This window comes from Vombatus ursinus, unplaced genomic scaffold (genome assembly GCF_900497805.2).
Source record: "Vombatus ursinus unplaced genomic scaffold, bare-nosed wombat genome assembly UNPS02008437.1, whole genome shotgun sequence".
NCBI classification, from domain to species: Eukaryota; Metazoa; Chordata; class Mammalia; order Diprotodontia; family Vombatidae; genus Vombatus; species Vombatus ursinus.
This window is the reverse complement of record NW_020948215.1, coordinates 1-19,271: the sequence shown is the minus strand read 5'-3', so window position 1 is coordinate 19,271 and position 19,271 is coordinate 1. Positions and strand designations below refer to the sequence as shown.

Here is a 19,271-nt window from a genome sequence, read left to right as displayed (position 1 = left end):
TTTATTTAGAAAGAAGTGGCTTTTGCACATGGTCCACACACCTAGTAAGCAGCAAGGCTGAGATTGTACCCACTTCTCCTGACTTAAAATCCATCCTCTTTCAACTGTATCATGCATCCTCTCATACATCTCTAGCATAGTCACAGCCTTTAACTTTCTTCAGTGTACCTTCACATAATTCATAGCACATAGTATAGGGACTTAATGACTGTTTGAATTGAATTAAATGTCCTGATACAGAATTGATTAATTCATTTAAAATTACAAAAGAAAATTTTATTTAGCTCTAATTGCATGATTTACATTTGGAGGAGATAAAAAATTAATGAAGGACATGATTCCTACCATTATGGCAATTAGACTCTGGTTGGTCTTATGTTACTGATACAGTTTGCTTTTAGGTTGCCTGCTTATTCTTGTGAATTGTTGTTTTTTTTTTTTTAACAGTACTTACTAAAGGTTAATGAAATCAAGATTAAAAAAGGAGTTGATTTACTTCAGAACTTGATCAAATATTTTCATGCACAGTGCAAGTAAGTGCTTCTTTCTTGTGATTATACTTAAAACCTATCTTTTTTTCATGGCAGCTGTGGGTATTTCAATGTAGAAAAGAAATCTACTAAATTATGACCCTCATTCAGAATTATATTTTGCCTTGTTGTTTTTGTATGATATTTTTGTGTTTACTTTATTTTTTGGGATAAATGTTTTGTTTGGATAAGTGAATTTATGTTTCTTTGGTGTTTATTAAATATTAAATGATGATAGCACTAATTGTATGACATTAGATTAAAGTTTTTGAACTACTGTCCTATGAAATCTGCCGCATTCAGTGTGACTAGCATACTTGACTGCATGTAAAAAGAATGAGAGCTTGATACTTGCTTTTTCTAAGTTTTTCCATTTCTAAAATTCAGTCAAGGTTAAACAGCACAAAAAGGTGTGAGAAGTGAGAAGTGATTTTACTTTCCTGGAGAACTCCAAGCTTGAGAAACAAACTAAGCTGAGCATAGAAAACATTAGCACCCTGGAGCCCATTTAAAGGAAAACAATTTCACATGAACCTATACTCTTAGCTTTAGGGTAACTGCCATTATACTTCTTCATTTTTTTCCCCTTTTCCCCTTGCATGGGGGAAATTTAGGATGCGAGTCTCTTCATTGTTACTATTTTAATTCTCAGTGGTTATTCTGAGTTTTCCTTTTTTTTTTTTTTTTTTTTTTAATTTGCCAGATTTGTCAGTTGGGTAGCAACAGAACTTCCTTTTTTTTGGTCAGTTGAAAGAGAAAGTTGACCTTTTATGGGCATAATTTTACTTCAATATTTAAAAAAACTAGGTAAATTATTTTATCAGTGTATTTGTTCCATTAAGGTAGATTGCAGCCTTTGTGAGTTCCTGGAAAAAAAAAATTCTTTTTTTTTTTTTTTTTGTGGTGGTCAGCCTCCTAATGATGAACCTCTTTCTGAACTTATTAGCTAGATTGATCAGCACTTGTAGACCTTTGCCAGACTTACAAATAATGACGATAATAGCTAGCATTTACATAGTACTTTAAGGTTTGCAAAGCACTTTATAAATGTTATCTAATTTATCCTCACAGTAACTCTGGAAGGTAAGATAATAATTATACCAGTATTGTAGATAATGAAACTATTAACACAGTAATAAGTAATACAGTAATAAGTGTCTGAGGCCAGATTTGAATTCTGGTCTTCCTGACTCCAGGTCCATAACTAACTGCATTGTTCCATTGACCTTCCTTGAAGCCTTTCCAACCTTCTAGGACCTGACAGAGCTGGCCTTGCTTTTGAGAGTCTAAGTCAGGGGTGGGGAACCTGCAGACTTGAGGCCACATATGGTCTCTAGGACCTCAAGTGTGGCCCTTTGACGGAATCTAAACTTCACAAAATAAATCCCCTTAATAAAAGGATTTGTTCTGTAAAACTTGGACTCAGTCAGAAGGCTGCACCCAAAGACCTAGAGGGCCACATGTGGCCTCAAGGCCACGGGTTCCCCACCCCCCGGTCTAAGTCTCTGTGCTATGATGAGGCATTGGTGAAATACTTTAGTACAGGATAAGTTCACTGACCTTTTAAAAAGATAGACCTCACACTGTCTGAATATATATATAGATATAGATATAGATATATACACACATTCGTTATGCTCTCCAAAGTCACCTACAGGAATTGAACATTTTTGTTCTTTTAAAACAAAATATAGGGGGCCTAATGATCCTACAAAAGAAGAAAAATGACCCTTAGCACTTCCTTTCTTATGTGCATAAATGTTATATCAATCTTCAGTGTAAGTGGTGGGTAGAGCTAGACTGAGGAGAAGATATTCTGCTCTGAGCAGTAATGAAGTATCATCATCATCATTATTTATAGTCTCTTTTTTGTCTTTAAGGACATTTACAATTCCAAATTATATTCAAACCATCCTAGGCTATGTAACTCAGTGGCCTTTGCTAATAAAATTTGGATGTGTGCTTTCAAGAAATCTAGAATTAGGGGTGATAATTTTTTTAAATAAAAAGGAATTAAATACTTAGAGGCAATAGATTTTCAGGAAAGTTTGAGAATTAACCTTGAGGACACAAAAAAATGGAAGAACTAAGGTCTTGATTCAGGAGGCCGGGAAATATTTAGAGTAGAAAAAAACTAATGTTTATGATGTTTATTAGAGGCAATATTTCCTTGGATGGGAAATTATAATAATACCAATAGTTTAGGCCACTGGAATCTTGGACAACACTTGATACTTCTGAGTGATAATGATGATTCAGTTCAGCACACTTTTTGTAAGCACACACCAGGAACTGGTGGTCACCTCCATTTTGTAGATAATAAAACTGAAGTTCACCAAAGTTATGGTGACTTGGTCTTGTATTAATTTTCACATATTAATCAATAAGCATTTATTTAGTCCCTTCTGTGTGTCAAAGATTGTGTTAGGCCCTGGGGATAATAAGACAAACGTGAAATAAACCCTCACTCAAGGAATTTATAATCTGTTGGGGGAAAGAATAGGTATATGTTATATAAACATATACAAAGTAAATCCAAGGAAATTTTTGGGGGAAAGGGGAAGGTACTAGCTGATGTGGAGAGATAGGATCATGCAGAAAGTGGCATTTACATACCTAGTGAGTGTTAGAGTTGGGATTCAAAATCAAGGCTAGCATTCTGCTGACTTTGTTAATAGAACCAGCAAGGTGGCACAGTGCTGGAGTTAGGAACACTGGATGTTGAAATCCAGATTGAGCTGTTTGTTCATGGGCAAATCACTTTATCTCTGCTTCAGTTTCCTCAGCTATGAAACTGGAATAAGTGATAACATCTACCTCATGGGGTTGTTGTCAGTATCAAATGAGGTAGTAATTGAGAAGTGCTTAGCACATTGTAAGCACTAAGTGTTAGCTGCTGATATAATAGTTATTTTTATTAATATTTATTAAGTAATATTAATAATTATTATTTTGTCAAGCTGTTTGTTTCTGATCCTGGCAGTGAGTACATCTTTAGAAAAGCAAACATTCTGAGGAAGTGACTTTAGCTTAACTCTACCAAATAATATTCTTGTAGAACTTTCTCACTCTCAAGAGGGTTGCTAGGTTGCAAAGATTCTTGGAGCTCTACTTTCCCTAGGGGTATTTCTGCACTGGGGTTACCAAAGGTTGAAATTGGTCTATTATTGGTTAGTTACTAACTCATACCCGTAATTCCCTTAAACTTAGAACTTCTAGCCAAAGGGTGAAACACACTTTCCAACTTCTCTGCACCCTTGACATTCTAGTCCTAAAGATTAACATGTGAGGTTTATAGTAGCCTGATCCCTGTGACCTTTAATTATTAGCTGCTGATTGCTTATAATTCACAGCCTGTGTTTTGTTTTCCCTTTTCTCCTCCCTGGGCTTCTTTGTTTTCACAACCTCATATATTTGTGGTGCCTGATTTGTGGAGGGAGGGAAGTATAAAGAAATACACATCTTCTGCACAAAAACACTTATGCCTGAGATCCTCTTTGGAAGACTGTTTCCCCAAGAGCCAATAAAGAAACAATTTGTCTAAGATTCTCCTTCCTTTGGTTCCTTCAGTTGATGTGCACAGATTTTTTTTTAAAACCAATGCTGAGTAGCTTAACTCGTTTAAAATATTTTTGCCCACCACCATCATCTCCACCATCACCACCTACTTCTGACCACCATCATCTCCGCCATCACCACCTCCTTCTGACCACCATCTTCTCCACCATCACCACCTCCTTCTGACCACCATCATCTCCACCATCACCACCTACTTCTGAACATTGTCTTCCTCCTATTCTAGTTTGCAAATTGCTTTACTTAAAACACCCATTTAAACCAGGTAATAAAGATTTATTATTTCCATTTTACAAATGAGGAAATTGTGGCAAAGGTGGATTCGAGTGATCTGTCCTGGGTCCTCATAATGTCAGAGCCTGGAATTGAACCCCTGTCTCCTGGCTCTGAGGGCAGCTAGGTGGTGTAATAAATAGAGTGCTGGGCCTGAAGTCAGGAAGACTCATCTTCCTGAGTTCAAATCTGGCCTCATATACTTACTAGCTGTGTGACCCTGGGCAAGTCACTTGACCCTGTTTGCCTTAGTTTCCTTATCTGTAAAATGAGCTGGAGTAGGAAATGGCAAACCACTCCAATATCTTTGCTAAGAAAACTCCAAATGGCATCACAAAGAGTCAGAAACGACTGAACAACAACTCCTGTCTCTGAGTCCAGCATTCTCACCACTTTAACATACTATTTAAATTCTTTACTGTTTCAAGGATCTGTTTGGTCTTGAAGAATTTTGTTTGGTCTTGAAGACTGCTTCCAGTAGGGCAGATTAGTACCTCCATTCATCTCTTCCTTGGTATATGGTCCTTGTAAGTGGGTGTGACCAAAAATTCATCACCCTGGAGCTAGCTTGGTAATGAGGCCTTTCCTCTGACTATACACATGCTAGTCCATGCCAATTTGGTACTCTTTTGCATTGATGTAGAGTGTGTCAGAGTTTGTGTACCATTGGCACCATCTTAAAGAACTCAGTGTCACTATGTGCCACAATGAAGCATTGACAAGAGGGCATTGGTGGAGAGAAATTCATGTTGTTTTTTTTAATAGCCTACTCCTAGATGTTTACATTTGTTTTTCATGAGCTATTCATTATAAGTGCTGTACCTATGAGCATTATTTCTGGGTTGGTTTGTTTGTTTTTTAAGATGGTTAATATACTTGGACATTTGAGTGTTTTCTGAGCCTGAGTTTCCTATTTCCTTTGGCTCAGCTTGGTATCCCTTGGGCTCTGTAGGTGGTATTTCTCTGTTCTTCACCAATTTTCAGTTTGTTACTCATTTTTTTCCCTTCTTCCTTATCAATATAATCCACTCTTTTCCAGTAAAAATCTCTAGTTTCTGTTGTCCCCTTCCCTCCCTATTTTGTTGCCCTTCCCCCCATCTCCTAATTCTTCCTCCTTTTCCCTCTAGTCATACTTTTTTGGGCTTACATTCTTTCATGTCAGATCAACCGACCAGAAGCCTCTGGTTATTAATCCTTCACAGCCACTTTTTCAGTAGGGTCATATTTCCTATTGTGTGTTGCAGGCAGAGAAGACATTTTATGTGTATAATAATAATATATAATATATAAATATTGTATTAATAATAATAAAATGCATAGACCATTTTCTCTTCAAGCTTAATGTAGCTCCGCAGAATCAGGAAAATAGATTTTCTTTGCCTAACCTAATTTTGCAAGTGCCACTTAATTCTCATTTGCTCAAACTTTTGAGGTCCTTTTCATCTTTTTTATTTCATCATAATTATAAGAACCTTAGCCCCTTTCCTATTAAAGTAGCTTTTTTCTCCTTTCCTTTCTGTATTAACCTTGAAAATCCAGCTAAATTCTCTTTTCCCTTGTGAATCAGTCTTTTTTTTTTTTTCAAGTTTCTTCCAGGATGGACTGAAAGCTGTTGAAACCCTCAAACCCTCCATTGAAACTCTTTCAACGGATCTTCACATAGTAAGATGTGACCTCTTACACTTATTTTAAAATGGTTTTTACTATTAAAGAAATGCTTTTACTTCAAATGTTGGTACTCTGCCTTCTTGAGTTTCCATACTATTCAATCAGACACCTCTTTTTAAAAATTTATTTTTATATTATTTTGGGTAGAACAAAAAAAGAGCATTTCCATATACAATATAGAACATGAAAAGATAATGTATGAAGTAGCACATTTCTATTCAATACAGCTTGCTTTTTTTCTTCTTAGAATATATCATAAATTCAGCACATTATTTTCAAAGCTATGCTGTTTGTATTGAGCGATTTTCTTCTAATACCACTTAGAATTGTTGTCAATTTTTTCATATTCCTATTTATTGCCTATCCTTGTTTTGGTTGTTTGGAATATCTTAACTAATTAAGGAATAAATTTTCTTGTATAATGATCTGTAGACTTTTACCTTTCTTCATTTTAACCCAGGTTTTGTCTTTTCTGCCTAATTTAGATCAAACAGGCCCAGGATGAAGAAAGGAAACAGTTAATACAGCTACGAGATATTTTAAAATCAGCACTCCAGGTTGAACAAAAAGAGGTGAGGGGATTTAATTTTGTAGGCTTTATGGTTCTCTTGGTTTGTTTCTAAATAGTTTTGGAAACAGTGGTACAGTAGTGAAAAGATCCCTGGATTTGGGGTCGTTGAACCTGGCTTCACATACTAGTTCTGTTATTTACCACCTAAGTGTTCTTAGGCACTTGACCCTCTTGATGCCTCAGTTTTCTCACCTGTAAATTGGAGGAGGTTAGAATGGGTAACCTTGATGCTGCCTTCTAGCTCTACCAGCCTGTGATTCTTAAAACAGCATTATAAAATCAAGTTCTGAGGCTGTTTAAGGTCTTGATTGTAAGCACACTAAGTCTTTGGCTACACAGTACCAAAATTACTGGTTTGCTCTTTCAGTTTACTCCAAGTCTTAGTCCAGTGTGAAAAAAAAGCCAGTAAAACTTGTCTGTTTACCATCTTTGGGACATGGCTTCAGTATTACCTTGTAAAATCTCTTCTGGGTATCATCTTCATGGGCAGGGGGCCCCAGAATTGTTCTTGGTGGCTTCGCCTTTCTATAACGCTGTGCTATATCACAAAGGAAAAGACTTTTTTGTTTATGCTGATTATTTTCTGGGCTAAAATGTTAATAGTTTCATCTTTATTCTCCTTATTCATATAAGAAATATAAACACATAATGTAAAAAGGGTTTTAAAAAAGAATTGTGTCTTCCAAGGCAGAAACCAGGCTGGAAACCTATAAGTCTCTCCTAAACAATACTTTTAGAGGGGAGGTGTCATAGTATGGTAGAAAGAATATTAAGCTCAGAGTTTGGAATTTTATCCCTGGCATTAAGCTTGGGTAAGTCATTTAACTTTTCTAAGCTTTATTTTCCTTAGTTGTCAAATGAGGGTCTTGTTCTAAGGTCCCTTCCAGCTACTATTTCCTGTGAAAAGTGATGTCACTGAATGTTAACATACCAAAACTCAGGACTTGTAATAGTGGACTTGTACTTTTTGTAATAAAGCCCAGTGTGGTATCATTAAGCTATCACCTTTTCAAGAGTATGCTATTCTTTAACTTTATATATCTATTTGCTTTGCACTGTAGGAATTGCCTTAAGATGTGCTTAGTAGTTGTTAGAAAACAGGTTCATGTTAATGTGCTAGTAATTAATTTAGTAGTAACATAAAGCTCAGCATTAATATTTTTTTATTTTATATTCTTGTGCTATAACTGAATATTATTATTTTTTTCTCCTGATAATGCATTTGCCTTTTGTGACCGAAGTCTAGGAGAGTAAGTAGTTTAGAATTCTATAAATTGAAGTACTTTGCATGTTCCTTTCTTGAACATCAAGAAACTGGATTTTTCTCCCCTAACTATTTTATTGGGTAGAAGTAGCTTAAATTTGTGACTCTTTATTTCCTTTTATATCCACATATCTTGAATAAAGGACAGAGACCCTTGGTTCTCCCACTTCACCATAAGCAGTGAAATTGATGTCCCTTTTGCCACCAGGAACTTCCAGTGCTCATAATTTGTCATTTGAAGTTGCCTACTCAAAATGCAACCTGGAACACTGCCATTTTCCTTCTGGTGTTGAAAATAAATTAAATCCAGTTCCTTGGTTTAGCTACTTAGTGAAGTTTCCTGGATTTTTTTGTCCATTGTGTATGGAAATGTGTATTTTCCTGGTTTCAGTGCACTGAGGAGCTGTCGTTGTAAACATTCACAGGAAGAACTGTATTTTTGTGAATGAGTTAATGTGTATTTTTGTCCTGGTGATCAGTCTTTCTACAGTGCAAATTCCTCTGTGAATTGTTTTCAGTGACTATTTAAAAGAGAGGCTGGGTTGTTCTTATTAGTCTTGTTTGGTTCAGTGTGTTAGTACTTTGGGGCCCTCTGTGGAGCATTATTCAAGGAGATTGGGCTTCAGGGACATAGCTCTTATGGTTTTGCCTTCTAGTTCTTGTGCCCCACATACTGGTGTCTCGTGAATGGTTTTAGTGACGATGTCACATTCTGCTCCGATTTATTTATATTTGCACCGTCTCCCTCCTCAGGTTGCTTGTATGGGAAATTTAGCTATGAGTGTTAGTTTCTTTTTTTTTTTAATTTGGGAGGAGTGCCAAGACCACACCTCTGAAATGCATTCTTTCTTTTCCACTCCCACTACTACCATCCTGTTTAGGCTCTTACCTCCTTATGCCCAGGTTATTGGTACACTCTACTAGCCCGTGCACCAACCCTATCTTTCATAACGCTCCCATATTAACCTAAACATTTCTAAAGCTAAACAATTCTAAAACAGTTTTCATTAGGTCACCTCCTTGATCAAAAAATTTCCTAAGTTCCTCACTACCTACCAAGTAAAACCAAAACTCAGCTTGGTATTCAATGCCCTTCACCACTTGACCCCAAACTATCATTGTAGCATCACCTCAAACTATACACCCTGACTCCAGGCCAAAGGTGTCAAACATGAACTCCATAAGTGTGGCCCTAAACAAATTAAAATGTAATTGGAAAATACTTAACAAGATAATTAAAAATACAATAAAATATAAATTACAATGCATTTAAAAACTAAGTCAATGTGCTGTCCCTATAGATCCTTAGGTATGATTTAGTGGCCCTTGACACCACTGTTCTAGGTGGACTGAACCATTCTCTAAACACGATTCAGGCTTTCTTTCCTGCACCTTCTGCCTCTGTCAAAGCTTGTTGAATTCCTCATCTTTGAAGACCTAGCTCCAATCCTAACCTTCTCAAATCAAATGAAATAGCATATTAAAGCACTTTGTATACCTTCAAGCTCTCTATAAATGTGAGCCATTATTCTCCATGAAACCTTTCTTGAACCCCTTGGAAGTGATTTATCTCTCTTCTCTTCTCATTAACATATTCTAATTTTTGTTTTACTTATCTCAATCCATGTCTCATGACTCCTACTAGATTGTAAATTCATGTCTTATTCATCTTTGCATCTCCCCCAGACCATAGCACAGTGTAGTGCATAAGCATATAATAAATGGTTGTAGAAGTGTTACACACACACACACACACACACACACACACACACACACAGAGGTTTCCTTACAACCTACAAAATATAGGTTATTGTACTGTGACAATTCCAAACATCAGAGATAAGCAGGAAAAAAAAAAGCCAAAGACTTTGGGATGTGGGAAAAATGAAGACAAAAGTGTACATTGAAAATGAAGTGTTGAGGCCAGGAAGAAACCTCTAGCATCCCAGAGTGGCTGTTTAGTGAGTTACTAGGAATGGGTGAGAGAAGCTTTTGTTTTTGGATGGAAGACTGAGCACAGCTAAGAAAAGCACCAAGTTAAAAAAAAAAAGCCAAAGCAGAGCCAACTCAAAGGTTTATCAGCACTCTGGGCACAGTGCAAGGTCTGTGTTTGCTTTGCTTGAGTACTGTTAGGAGGTTTGGGAGCATGGGACTGTTTTCACATTGCTTGCTATTTCCAGCTTTGCAGAGAAGCATAAAAAATTTACCGGCACATTCACCCTATCTTCGTGTTTATTTTTAAATTTTTTCCCCCTACTCCATCTGCCCTAGTGAACACATAGGTAGTCAAATAAATATTTCTTACTACTGCTGTCTGCCTCCTTTTCCGACTGGCTGCAGGTCAATATTAAACCTTTCAGCCCCGCTGTTGTTGGGGATGGTGGTTTTGGAAATTGTACCTTGAATTGCTTTTTAGTGTTCTAACAATTGAAAATAATTGATAATGCAAGCTGTGGGTAATGCGCAGTTGTTTGGAAGATAATTGTTACAGATTTTAAAATGAGCTTCCTGACTAGCAAGTTCAGTTTCCCATCTCTCTACCGCTAATCACAAAGTAAACTTAGCTTGCATTATTGTTATTTAGACTGATTCTTTTTGGTTATTTTTCCTATTTCACCCGTCATTGTTTGGACTATGTAAAACAGATTGAGCAAGAATATACCTGACATGCAACCATGATTGATGACTCTGACCTGGGTGGTGTAAATTAGAGTTGTGTATAAGAATACTGATGAAGCTAGATTAAGAAGGGCTTTAAATGCCAATCGGAGGACTTTCTATTTAATACTAGAGACAACAGGAAATTAATGAAATTTATTAGAAAAATCATTTTGGCCACTGAGTGGAAGATGGGTTACAGTAGGGGAAACCCAAGTCAGGGAACCAGTAAGGAAGCTGTTGGTCCAAGTAAGAGGTGATGAAGACCTAAGTGGCAATAATGGGATAGACAAGAATCCAGTTTTGAACATTTTGAGTTTGAGATACCTACAAGACGTCAAGGTTGAAGTGTCCTCCAAAAAATTGAAGATGTGAGACTGGAGCTTGGGAAACAAACTAGGACTGGATAGTGTAGGGGTCATCTGCATAAACACAGTAGTTAAACCCATGAGGGCTAATACGGTCACCCAGTAAGAGAGTGCAGAGAAAGAGAAAGGCCCAGGACAGAGCCTTGGGGGATACCCACAGGAAGGGATGTAATATGGATGATGTTCCAACAGAAGAGTAAGAGGCACAGTTAGACAAGTACAAGGGAAACCAAGAGAAGACAATACCTCCCCCCCCAAAGAAAAACAACCCGAAACACCTATCTAGGAGATTTGTTACTAGGTTTTTCAATACCAAGTGGTCTGTACTTACTGGTTTTACTACCTTTGTAATATGAGAAGTGCCTGATACCCACAGAAATCTCTGGAGTCCATGAACTTGCTTTTTAAAAATATTTTTAGGGATGGCTAGGTGGCGCAGTGGATAGAGCTCCAGCTTTGGAGTTAGGAGGACCTGAGTTCAAATCCGGACTCAGACACTTGACATTTACTAGCTGTGTGACTCTGGGCAAGTCACTTAACCCTGATTGCCTCACCAAAAAAGCAAAAAAAAAAAATTTTATAACTATATTTCAATATAATTGATTTCCTTTGTAATTCAGCGTATTTCATTTTATGCATTTAAATCATTGCTTAGAGAAGAGCTCACTAGGCATCACCAGACTGCCAAAGGGATCCATGACCCACGCAAAAAAGGTTAAAAGCCCCTAGGCTAGATAAATAAAACACTGTGTGTTGTGGTGGGGTGGGGTTAGGGGGTAAGGGGTCTGACATTTATCACTATTACATTTCATCTTATTTGATTTGCCCTAGTGTTCTATCCTCTGCAGATGTTTTTGAATTCTGTCATCCATTATGTTAGTTCTCCTTCTCACCTTTATATCATCTGCAAGTTGGATAAGTATGTGTCCTTTATAAAAATGATGGGATTGGACTATGGGATTTCCAAAGTCCTTTTCAGTTCCAAAATTTATGATCCTAAAGTGTCATGCCTAGCCAATATTTACAGCATTTCATCAGGTTTTTCCTGAGGTGCCATAAAATTCCCAAACATTTTTATACAATAAGATGCCCATTTCAGCTAAACCCTGTAAAAACCAGGGGTTCTTAAGCTGGAGTCCATGATGATAACTCTGAGGAACAGCTAGGTGGCACAGTGGATAGAGCACCGACCCTGAAGTCAAGAGGACCTGAGTTCAAATCTGGCCTCAGACCAAACACTTAACACTTACTAGCTGTGTGACCCTGGGCAAGTCCCTTAAACCCCAATTGCCTAAAAAAAAAAATAACTCTTTCAATATAATTTGTAATCCTTTGTATTTTGTTTTATGCATCACCAGACTGCTAATGGGGTCCATGACACAAAAAAGGTTAAGAACCCCTGCTTCAGATTTACAGGTGATCAATCTCTTGATTTATTCAAAGTTAATCACTGCATGGTTTTGATCTGCTTAGGGGAAAGAATGAATGATGACAGTGAGGAGCTCAAGATAACTTTCACCATAACAGATTACTGGACTCCCTAAATAAAGAGACTGTTGCCTTGTTTCATGATCCTATTTCCTAGAATTGTGTGTCAGGAAATTAAAATTTGGGTCTTGTGGAAGGATAGAATGTCTATATAAAGGAATACGGAAAGGAAAGTATGTGGCAATTTATTTTATCACATGGAAAGGAAGATAATCTTATATCTCCAGGTTTGATTAGACCTCTTCAGCAGGAATAATTAGGAGGAAGATAGTTTGAGAATTTTGTGGGATAAACACTGTTCTACTTACTTAAAACAATTAAAATTTAAAAAGATAGTTTGACCTCATTCAGTAAAATTATTTATAAGTTGTCGTCCCAATGGAACTCTTTGAAAGCAGAGACTTTGTTTGTACCCCTCATACTTAGCTCAGTGACTTACTTTTTAATTGATTGAATAAATGTAAGGTTTAAAATAGAAAAAATTATGTTGGCTTCCTCTTTAATTCTTGTCCTTAGGGATCACTATACTACGATGAATGAATTTTTTAGACCTATTCAGAAGGTCTGTAAGTGGTACCAGTTAATATCTTTAGCATGTACACATTTAGCTGTATTGAGCCATGTGATGTCACCATTTATTTTTGTGTGGGTTTTTATTAAATCAATAGACTCACTTCTTGGATCTTTGATTTATCCTTTTGACAGGTTTATTCTTAGGCATTCTCAGAAATTCACTTAGGTGAACATCATTTTTCCATGCCCATTCCAGTGCACTTACTCCCAGTGGTACTTGATAGGTCTTGTCCTAATTTTCAGTTTCAGAGACGGTGGGTACCAGAGAGCCAGGGCCAAACTCATTTCTTGAAGAAGTAGGTTTGTCCTTTCTTCAGAGACATGACAACTAAACAAGCTCCTCTTAGAAATGGAGAAGGTTCTTTCTGGTTTTTATTCTCCTTGTTCAGGCTTTGTCATCAGCTGATAAATTCGCTGATTTTATGTCTAGGACAATTATTGCTTGAGCACAATTTAAATTCAAAGATGAAGCGAAAACTTTTCTTTGTGCTCATCCTGTGTTGGCACATTTTGTAGATTCAGTACTGGGGGCTCTTGCTGAGGCTGAACGATATCCAGAAGGTTATAGGACCTGACATGTACAGAATCAAGGGATATTTTAAAAAATGTTTTTTAGGGGAATATTCAATGTCTACTTGTCCTTTATCTCCAAGTACACCTAATATATTATTATTTGAATGCCTGTGTGTAATGTCTCTCAACCTTAACATGTCAGAATGAGCTTTTCTTATTTCTACTCTATACTCAGCTACCTCTTGCATGTTTTCCCTTTGTGTGCTGGAAAGAGTACTGGACTCAGAGTCAGGAGACCTGTAATGAAATCCTTTCTCCACCAATTACTAGCTGTGTGACTTTTGGCAAGTTATTTAATCTCTCTGAGTCTCAGTGCTTCCTCATTAGTATTGTGATAAATAAAAAATTCAAGAGACATAATTTCTGGGTAGTCATTTTATTAATTATGGCTAATGAATAATTAATAAAAAATGGTCATTTGACCTTCTCTTGTAAACTAAAGATGATCATGGTGGCTTCATGATGCTTATATGCCCTTGGAAGAGTGAGAGTTTCCAATAGGCAGCAATTAACTAGTTATCAATTTGTTAACAATCAGTTGGTTAACAGTTAATGAGAAGAATGAATATTATAGTGAGAGGTGGACCTATTCTAATAAGAGAGTGGGAATGTGACTTTGATTATGTCACTCTTACTCCCAGACCACCCGAAGCCTCAAGTTTTGACAATCCAAACAAAGGATCAAGGCCCCACCCAAGCCTGAGTAAAACACTTTGGGCTTCCCCAGTTGGGCTGGGTCTGAACCAGATAGAGGAGAATGTTAAATCCAATCTCATTATAGGAAATAGGAAGGGAAAAAATCTTGGATCTCCCCAGTGTTAACAATCGGTTATTTAATAAACATTTCTCTCAGTATAATGGGGCAATAATACTTGTACTACCTACTTTATAGGGTTGGCATGTGAAACACGTTCTGTAAAGCTTGAAGTGGTATAGAAATATAAACTAGTGAAATGTAGCATAGTGTAGTGGCTAGAGAGCTGGACTTGAATTCAGTAGACCCAAGTTCCAGTCTTGCCTCTGACACAAACTGGCTGTGCATCCATAGGTAAGACATTTAACCAGTGCCCAAAACAACTTTCTAAGGGTGTGATTTACAGAGTAGATTCAGATCGGCATTGGTAGTCCATCTTTTTTTCCCCCATCATTTCTTTTTTTTTTTTATTAATTTATTTTGATTAATCAATAATCACTTCCATATGCTTTTGAATTTAAAATTTTTCTCCCCCTTCCTCCACACCACCCTCCCCAAGATGGCGCACAATCTGATATAGGCTATACATTTACATTCCTATTAAACATATTTTCACATTAGTGATGTTGTAAGTAAAAATTAAAACCAATAGGAGGAACCATCAGAAAAAGGAAACAAAACTCAACAGAAGAGAAAAAAAAAAGCAATTCAACTTCCATAGTTCTTTCTTTGGATGTGGATAGCATTTTCCATCATGAGGCCTTTGGGGATGTCTTAGATCCTTGTATTGCTGAGAAGAGTTAAGTTTATCACTGTTAGTCATCGCACAACATGGCTGTTATTGTATACAACGTTCTCCTGGTTCTGCTCACTTCACTCAGCATCAGACCATACAAGTCTTCCCAGGTTTTTGTGAAGTCAGCCTGTTCGTCATTTCTTATAGCATAATAGTATTTCATTACATTCGTATACCACAACTTGCTCAGCCATTCCCCAGTTGATGGGCATCCTCTCAATTTCCAATTCTCTGCCACTACAAAAAGAGCTGTTATGAATATTTTTGTACATGTGGGTCCTTTTCCCTTTTGTATGATCTCTTTGGGATATAGCCCTAGAAGTGCTATTGCTGGGTCAAAGGGTATGCACATTTTTATAGGTCTTTGGGCATAGTTCCAAATTGCTCTCCAAATGGTTGGATCATTTCACAACTCCACCAACAATGCATTAGTGTTCCAATTTTCCCACATCTTCTCCAACATTTATTATTTTCCTATTTTGTCATGTTGACCAATCTGATAGGTGTGATATGGTACCTCAGAGTTGTTTTGATTTTCATTTCTCTAATCAATAATGATTTAGAGCATTTTTTCGTATGACTATAGACGGGGTAGCCCGTCTTTAGAAATGTCTTATACCAGTGAAATTATAGGTCTAATCTAAAAAGAAGGCCCTTAAAATTAGAAATATAAGTTGTTATTGTCTTCACCAGCACTACCACTCTTCTGGTTCTCTGGGTAAATTGACTGTGTCAATTTGTCATTCATCTTTCTCTTTTGCCTTCTCCACATCCAAGCCATTAGTTAATGTAGTCAACAAGCATGTATTTAGTGCTTACTATATGCCAGAGGTAAGGGATACAATGAAAGGCAAAAATAGTCCTTGCTTTCAGAAATTAACTGAGTTAGCTGAAGAATGGCTGAGGTTTGGCAGTGGAGAGACTTGAGGCAGGAACACTGACCAGAAGCTATTTCAACAGCCCAGGGGTGAGATGATCAGGGCCTGTACCTGGTTTGTGTGAGTGAAGAGGGTATGAATATGGAAAAAATTGTGAAGAAGGAGGTACCCTGGTGGGAGGGGATGAGATCAAGGGTGCATGTAGAGGGATCAGCTTTGTTAAGGACAAGGGCCACTTCATTGGAGACAGTAGTGAAGGAGGAAATAGTGGGGGAGGATGTTTGAATGATGTGAGATTTGGTGGAGGGGAGAAGATGGAGCTCTGAGGAATGGCCTCAGGTATTCCTGGTAAAGTACGATGCAAGCTTTTTGGCTGAGGGGGGAAGGGGAAGCAAAGGGCTTGAAGAGAGAGATAGTTTAGAACAGCTGCTTTGGGGAGTGGTCTAGGCAATCAGTTTGGGAGGAATAGAATGTCAGCCCTGCTGCAGAGTAGGCCCAGTTGAGAGTGGATGGCATGAATTTGTAGTGTCCCTAGTTAGCAGAATTTAGTGATTTGTTCAGTTCCATTTGTCAGCATGAGAGTAAGAGCTTAGGAAGTAGAGAGTGAGAAAGCCATCGGTTTGGGGTTTGGTGTGGAGTAATCAGAAATAGGACAGGGGGAGCAGGGGATACAAGAGATGAAGATTCTGTCGAATTACCAAATTCTGCTAATGATTTCAACACAACCTCTTTACGCTTTGTAGTGGCCTCTTCTCTGCTTTTCAGACGTATCTTTCCCCACTCCAGTCTGCCCTCTACACAGCAACCAGCATATTTATTAGACACTTGCCTGTTTCAAAACATACAATGACTCCTTAGTGCCTTTGGATTAAATCCAACCTCAGCCTGTCATCCAGGACCTTGTGCCAACTTGCTTATTTATGCCATCCCATCTAATTCCTTATCACTGCCTTCTGTGGCCTCCATCTAGCTTCATTTTACTAGCAACAGCTTCTTCCTGTTTCTCTGTGCATTACACATTTAATTCATCCTCCCTGGAATGTCCTTGGCTCTCCTTTATTCCAATCTGTGTTTTCATTTTCAAAATTCACCTCCAGAACTCACCTTCTATGATTAACCCAGTGTGATTCTGTTCCCTCCTCTACTAGGCGCGAAAATGAATTGAATATTGAATGTTATTAGCCCATAAAGAGCCCTTCGGTATATTTCGTCTGTTTTCTCCTTCTTTTTCCAGTTTTCTTATCTAGTTGGCCAGTTCACACTGTTCATTCATACTGATCTGGCAATCCAGTAAAACTCAATTTTTCCCCTCACATGACCCAGTTGTCTAACCATGCCTTTATCCTATATGTATACTAGTGATGTGGGGAACCCACGCGTAGTATTTTTATAGTGAGCTCTCACTTGATACCAAATCATCAGCAATGCTGAAACAGGAAGAAATCACTTAATTGTGCTGACTGGGTGGGGATGCTACAAATTTATGTCATCTACTCTCATCTGGGTCAGCTCTGCATCAGGGCTGACATTATATTCCTCTCAAATTGATTCCCTATCCCACTTCCTAAAGCAGCTGTCGTAAACCTTGTCTGTGTTTAGTTAAATGAAAGATGAAATCCAAGTTTCTAGTTTAAAGTGAAATTCCTCATCCAGATTCTCCATTTACCCAGTGGGTAGCACTTCAGTTATTATTAAAATGCACTTGTTCAGACACCTAAAATAAACTTACCTTGAGTACTGTTGATTTTGAGGGCTGTTTTACTCATAGTGGGGCAGGTGTAGAAAAAACTATGAGACAGGAAACTAAATGAAACTTTATCCTCAGGGACCTCAGACAAGCCTTAGGAAGCCACATTCTGTGACATCTAGATCAGTAATTGGCCAGAAGGTTTGGGTGTGCTGTTATTATCCCTACATCCCTTGTTGTGTTGAACGGTTCTTATAAATTCTTCTGTGTCTCAGAGTGAGCTGCCGTCTTCCTTTCCTAGTAAAGAATATGAAATAAAATATACCTTTGGTCTGAATTTGGTGTGTCATGAAGTAAGGGGGAAAAGTGATTTGTTTTTGTAGGAAGGGAGTCCATTCAGTTAAAAATAATTGTTGAGGGGTAACTAGGTGGCACAGTGGATAGAGCACCGGAAATCCATCCTCAGACACTTGACACTTAATGGCTGTGTGACCCTGGGCAAGTCACTTAACTCCAATTCCCCCCCAAAAAAATAGTAATAGTAATTGTTGAAGGGATTGTAATACATGATCTCTGAGGTCTCTTTTAATACTAATTACCTATTAATTTATGATTTCTTCACCATTTTTTAGGATTCACAAATTCGGCAAAGTACAACCTATAGTTTACACCAACCTCAGGGAAATAAAGAACATGGGACTGAAAGGAATGGTAATCTCTACAAGAAAAGTGATGGGTGAGTCAAGTATTTTGCAAAATGGAATTTTTTTTTTATACTATTTGTATTAAATTTGAGACTCAATTTTTGTGTTCTTTTTAAAAACAGGATCAGAAAAGTATGGCAAAAAAGGAAATGCTCAGTTAAAAACGGTTTTCTGACAATATCCCATGGTACAGTAAGTACTTCGCCCCACCAAAAAAATTCTTGTTCTCTCATATAGGCATATGTTTGTGTATTTTATGAGGCTGAAATATGTTAATTTTGTTTTTTGGGTTTTTTTTGTTTTTTTGAATTGTACATGACTTGTATTTTTAGAGTGATAAAACTGAAGGGCAGCATGGTGTAGTGGATAGAGAACCGGCTTCAGAATCAGGAAGACCTGCATTCAGGCCTTGCCTTTGACTCTTACTAGCTGTATAACCATGGACAAATTATTTAACCACTCAGTGTTCTACATAGCTCTTTAAGATGAATATGTAGAGTAATAATAATAACAGTAACAAAAACTAACATTTATATAATGCATAGTGTAGACCAGGCACCATGCTAAGTGTTTTACAAATACTATTTTATTTGATCTTCACAACAACCCTGAAAGGTGGGTGCTATCATTCCCACTTTACAGATGAAGAAACTGAGGCAAATTGTGTTTAAGTTATTTGCCCAGAGTCATAGAGCTAATAAATATCTGAAACCAGATTTGAACTCCAATCTTCCTGACTGCAGACCCAGCCATCTTATCCACTGTGCCACCTAGATGCCTCAGAGTAGCTACATATAGCCTTGGTAAAATGAGTGTCTCAACCAGTGAAGTCAGGTACAAACAAACAAACAAGATAGGACTTTGGTGTTGAGGAGAAAAAAGGCTCATTGGGGTTGGGTTTTTTTCCCACATTTTTAGTGTATGATAATATCTGAGCAGCTACAGTTCCCTTTTCCAGTGAAAGGGAAAC

General features: G+C 37.5%; 1 long non-coding RNA gene across 1 annotated transcript; it reads left to right on the top strand.

Moving 5' to 3' along the window:
• The first annotated feature begins 445 nt into the window (after positions 1–445).
• LOC114034190 lies at positions 446–18,494 on the top strand. The gene is made up of 5 exons (XR_003568069.1): positions 446–533; positions 5,966–6,041; positions 6,533–6,619; positions 18,230–18,333; positions 18,424–18,494. It is a non-coding gene; the product is annotated as an uncharacterized LOC114034190 (long non-coding RNA).
• The last annotated feature ends 777 nt before the right edge of the window (positions 18,495–19,271 follow it).